A 6,000-nucleotide genomic window follows, 5' to 3' on the forward strand; every position below is an offset into this window, starting at 1 on the left:
TGAGCTCTCTCCCGGGCTTAATAGACGGATTGCGACCACCTCCCTCCTCTGCGCCCTATTTGAAAGGAAGTCACGGTTCACCTCAAACCTACAGGCTTACAGACAGCCTGAACTTTAACCCTTGGGGGAGTGGGCTGACATTGGGAACAGTCCCACTGGTCTAGTAAAAGAGTCACAGAAGTGAAGTCGTGGGGCCACTTCTGCAGCTGCTCCGGAAGTGCTTCCCAAAGTGGTGGGAGCGGTGCTGGCCTTTCCAGGCTGACCCGGAAAAAGAAACTCGCAGGAAGCGTCCAGCGAGCCGGCGAGGCATCTGTCTCCCAGGTATTTGAAATTTTGTGTTTGGTAGACTGCGGATGATTTAAGACCTCGGAAAAAAGGCTCCTAAGAGAGACGGAAATCAGGGCAGGGGTGGTAAGCGAACAGGATCAATGCGAGGGCCACTGGTCAGCAAGGCAGAGCGAAGGGCAGGCCTCACAAGGACAGGGCTGTGGCGGGGCTGGGTGTCCAGGCCTTGTGCCCGCCAGAAACACAGAGCCTGTTCTCAGGCGAGCGAGCACGTGCCGGAAGGGAAAACCTATAAGACCTCATAAAGAATCACTTGCCTCGATGAGGTTTAGAAGACAGGAAACAGAAGCGTCCCCCACAGACCTGGGGAGTAAGGCGTGTTTGAGCCAAACTTTCTGATCGCAGTGTTTGAAGGGCTGAACTCTGGAGCCCTGTGGAGGTTTCACCGCCTGCTCGTGGGAGGTGGATTTCCAGAGCTTTTCCACTCGTGTTGAAGTTCCAGGGAAGCGTGCGGGTACAGCGGCAGCTTGCCTTACCACATGGATTCGGGGCAGGCCAGGCAGGCAGAGGGGGTGTGCCCCGTTTGGTCCTGTAGACTTCCATCCTCCAGCCGCGTCCAGAGGAGAGGCTGTCCACCCTGAGTGCCCCCAGGTGACACTCCTGCTTAACTGGCTTCAGGGAAAAGGTGATGCGTGAGGGAGGGAAGCCGTCATCCTGAGAGGAGGCCTGCACGCCTGGCAGAGCTTCAGCGGATGCCCGCACATCCTAGGCTGAGAACCTACGCGTGTGGGGATGTTTAGAGAGAATTCTGCTGCCCTTTGGGTGGGGGGGGGGGTGGGGGGGGAGGGGTTGGCTCCCAGGTGGCCCAGTGATAAAGAACCTCCCTGCCAATGAAAGAGACGTCGGAAGACTCAGATTGGATCCCTGTGTCGGGAAGAGCCCCTGGAGGAGGGCATGGCAAACCACTCCAGTATTCTTGCCTAGAGAATCACATGGACAGAGGAGCCTAGTGGGCCAGGGTCTATGGGGTTGCAAGGAGTTGAATAGGACTTCGCAACTGAACAATTTCTGTACAGCAAAGTGATTCAGTTATATATATACATGTACATTCTTTTTTTATATTCTTTTTCATTATGGTTTATTATACAACATTGAATATAGTTCTCTGTGCTATACAGTAGGACCTTGTTATTTATCCATCCTCTATATAAAATCTTACATCCCCTAACCTCCCACTCCATCCCTCTCTGAAATCCCTCCCCCTTGACAGCCACGTCTATTCTGTTTGTCCCTAAGCATGTTTGTTTCTTAGATAGGTTCCTTTGTGTTATATTTTAGATTCCATGCGTTATATCATATGGTATTTTGATTTCTCTTTCTGAATTCCATTATTATGAATAATCTGTAAGTCCATCCATGTTGCTGCAAATGACATTTTGTTCTTTTTATGGCTGAGTAGTATCCCATTGTATATATGTATCACATCTTTACCACATCTTCTTTATCCATTTATCTGTCATTGGACATTTAATTTGTTTCCATGGCTTGGCTATTGTGAATAATGTTGCAATGAACATAGGAGTGCATGTATATTTTTTAATTATCCCATTTTTTTCCTGGATATATGCCCAGGAGTGGGATTGCTGGATCATATGGTAATTCTGTTTTTAGCTTTCTAAGGAACCTCCGTACTATCTTCCACAGTGACTGCACCAACTTGCATTCCTACCAGCCGTGTAGGAGGGTTTCCTTTTCTCCACACTCTCTCTGGCATTTTTTTGTAGACTTTCTGATGATGGCCATTCTGAGTGGTGTGAGGTGGTACCTTATTGTAGCTTTGATTTGTATTTCTTTGTTAATTAGCAGTGTTGAGCATCTTTCCATGTGCCTGCCTATTGGCCATCTGTATTTCTTTGAAGAAGTGTCTCTTTAGGTCTTCTGGAAAATGGGCCATTTTTGTAAGGGGTGCCTGGATGGGTTGGAGCTCTCTGAGATCAGGCACTGAGGAAAGAAGAATCCCAGCTAATTGGAACATTGGAATTGCAGCAGGCACAGCCTGTGCTAGATGCTGGCATGTGGGGAACAGATGAAGTTGTTCAGCAGGTACCTCTGGGCTTTTTAAAGCCCCCGTGAGCACTGCACAGGCTTTGCTTTATGTACAGCTTGATGGCTAGAACTGGGATTAGAGTGAGCTAGATTTTAAAACCGTGGGTTGCCTTTCTCCAATTGAGCAAGATTGATAGGACCTGTCAGAACTACAGGCCACTTTGTGCTGTCAGAACTACAGGCCACTTTGTGTAAGGCTCTATTTTACTTTGCTTGTTTTGTATCTTTTTCCTGATGAGAGAAAATATTATTACAGTGTAGAACATAAGTCAGTGATTCTACTCAGGTCAAATTCTGAGACAATTAAGTTACAAACAGAAGAGACTAACTAATCTACTAATCCCTCTGTGACTACAAAGAGAAACCGTTGTGTGATTGTCTGTTTGTAGGCAGTTTTCTCATTCCATTCAGCAAATAATACATTTCCTACCAGATTTTCCATGTATTTAGTGGAGATCAAAAATTAACTTAGGTGGTAACATCTCAAGGTATTATAGGTAAAGAAAAATAATAAACACAGCAGTATAAATGACACAATAAAATCCAGACTCTGCCCCCTTTGTGTAAGTATTTCCTCTGTCTTTGGTCCAAAACAGAATAGTTAGGTCTGGTTACTAACTGCTTCCATGGATAGAAGAAATATTTTCCCATGTTCTATGGCTATAGGCATGATAAAAACAAAGTATATTTTTACATTGGGGGGGAACCTGTTTAATAATAGATTATGAAGCAATTCAAAGACAAATTCATTTGCTAGTTATTTTGTATGTGTGGAGCATCTCTCATTTTCCACTCGCTGTCCGTTCAGTGAGGTCAGTGAGGTCTTTTCCAGCCCAAGAGGAGGTGTGGACTGAGGGTTGGAGGACACTGTCCAGCTCTCCAAACCTGGGCTTTCCCCACTGTGAACCTCTTTCCATTATAAGAACTTGATATTTAAAGTTTACTATTGGAAGAGAAGGATGCCTGTGTGTTATAACAAATGCAGGTGGTGAACAAGCTTACCAACAGCAAAAAACATTTTCCTAGGGGGCAAGTTATTTCAATAGAGCCTGTGGGCAAGTGCCCAGTAAATAGGTATTGAATGAGTGCATTGACCATTTGTGTTTAACGCTGGTTTACTATGCCTGTGACACTGCTGAGGATCACATTCTTCTATTAGTATTAAGATGCTTAACTTAGTTCAGTCGCTCAGTCGTGTCCGACTCTTTGCGACCCCATGGACTGCAGCATGCCAGGCCTCCCTGTCTATCACCAACTCCCGGAGTTTACTCAAACTCATATCCATTGCGTTGGTCATGCCATCCAACCATCTCATCCTCTGTCGTCCCCTTCTCCTGCCTTCAATCGTTCTCAGCATCAGGGTCTTTTTCAATGAGTTGGTTCTTTGCATCAGGTGGCTAAAGTATTGGAGGTTCAGCTTCAGCATCAGTCCTTCCAGTGAATATTCAGGACTGATCTCCTTTAGGATGGATTGGTTGGATCTCCTTGCAGCCCAAGGGACTCTCGAGTCTTCTCCAACACCACACTTTTCAAAAGCATCAATTCGGCACTCAAGCTTTCTTTATAGTCCAACTCTCACATCCATAATATGACTACTGGAAAAACCATAGCTTTGACTAGATGGCCCTTTGTTAGTCTATTCAATTTCTATTAAAAAGATCTTGTGTGCATGTATCTGTATGTATCCCTAGGTTTCACAGGGCAGCTCTTAAAGTTTCTATGTATGAACAATAACATCCTGTGGCAGATGTAATCATTTGTACAACTACTATGTCATGTGGAATTTCTCTTCTCTCCCTCGTGACTTCTCTCCTTTAAAAGGAAACCTATGCAGACATCTCGTTATTGCTCATGGGCCTCTGATCAGAGGTTTCCATATTGTTGGAACCTTAGACCAAAGTATAGAGGAAAAAAGTGACATTTAGGACAGTGAAACTGTTCAAGATTTCTTCCAGCTAAACAGGTAGTTGCTAGCAACCCTACAAGCAAACAAACTAAAGCCAGGAGGAAAGCACCCCTCCGTGAGGGCCAGCCATAACCTCGAGAAAAGCTGAGCCCCAACAGGAAGGCTGGCCTGTCCTTCTCTTGGCCCAGCTCTGAGCTCACTGCGGGGAAGGAGGCAAAATCACTGCAAGACTGAAGAGAAGCAGGGGCCGGGAGCCCCTCTGCCCTGATGCCCCAGGAGAGCGTCCCCGTTCTGTGTGTGCCTCTCGGGCACTCTGGACTCTCCTGTCCGCAGAAGCAGGACTTGGGTAGAATGGGCCAGGATGGGCACTGCCAGGACATCCACGTTACCTGGGAAGAGTTATTCTGAAGGAAATACAGGAGGGACCAAGTTGTGGAAGAAACAACCGGCTCAGGAGATTCAAACAAGCCATTCTTCAATATCATTTATTCATTTTTTAAATGCAGAGGAGGAACCCGGGAGAGGAGACGTGAGTGGGCTTTGGCTGAGGCTTGAGTCTCACTTGTATCCTTGCTCTATTTGCTTGGTGGACAGACTTTTTACTACTAATCAGTTTCTTTCTAAAACTCAAGAAGAGACAATGTGTTGCTTCTACTGTTTTTTCCCTCCAAAGTACAGTGTCACTTCCTACAGCATTTTCTAGTTAACTCCGGAGAGAACACAGTGGCAGCTTTAAACAGTTACAACCACTTGGTTCATGTATGTTAAGAAAACAGAATTTCAAATGAATATGAAACCTTTAACAAGTAGGTCCCCTGAACATAATAGATATTTTCCCCTGGTTCAAGTTTAGGGCTAAATGAGAAGGGATTGGAGAGGTTCCAGAGGATAGTAATGAAAATGATTAAAGGACCAATGATGAAAGGTTCAAGGAATTGGGATTACTTAGCCTGGAGAAGAGAAATTTGAGGGGTGATTTAATGGCAATCTTCAAGTACAGTATGTGGAGGGTTATTACAAGTATGGTAGCCAGCTGTTATCCAGCTGTATTGAAGGTTGAAAAAAGGAAACAGAACTAGAATTTCAGCAAGAGATTGAAGTTAGACCAGTTGTGTCAGTGGTTCTCAAACTAGCTCAATGGATTGTGGAACCTTTGTGGAAGATCACGAAATATTGATGTTTTAAACTTAAAATATGTAGGATTTGCTAAATCTGATACCAGGCTATATAGTAGTATAACAGAAACTTTTAAGGGAGGGAGAATTATGGACTCAAAGTTGGGAAACTATCGACTTGGGGAGATGAGTGGGAGTTACACACAGGGATGCCTTGACTGGGGGAGACCAGTTTGAGAAGCAGTGGGTCTGACTGGGCGCACCGGCACACCTGCGGAGGTGCCGAGCGCTGACGGCAGAGCCGTCAGGGTGTCCGCGGGCTCGGGAAGGAAGAGCATCACTCCCACCTGAATCCTGTGGCCCCGACCTTTACACCGACCCTGGGAGAGGCAGCGGCAGCGGTCCAGGCCGCGCACACAAGGGCCTCTGAGGACTCAGGGCCTGCGGGTGGGGCGGCCGTGGGCCCGGCCTCACGGAGGCTGCGCCGGCAGGCCTTCTGTCACGAGTTCCAACCAGCTCTGGCCTGGCCTGTGGGTTCAGGTAACCATTACCAACTGTAGATTATCAGGAATTTCACTCTTTAAAAAA

Source organism: Cervus canadensis, chromosome 19 (assembly GCF_019320065.1).
Source record: "Cervus canadensis isolate Bull #8, Minnesota chromosome 19, ASM1932006v1, whole genome shotgun sequence".
NCBI lineage: Eukaryota > Metazoa > Chordata > Mammalia > Artiodactyla > Cervidae > Cervus > Cervus canadensis.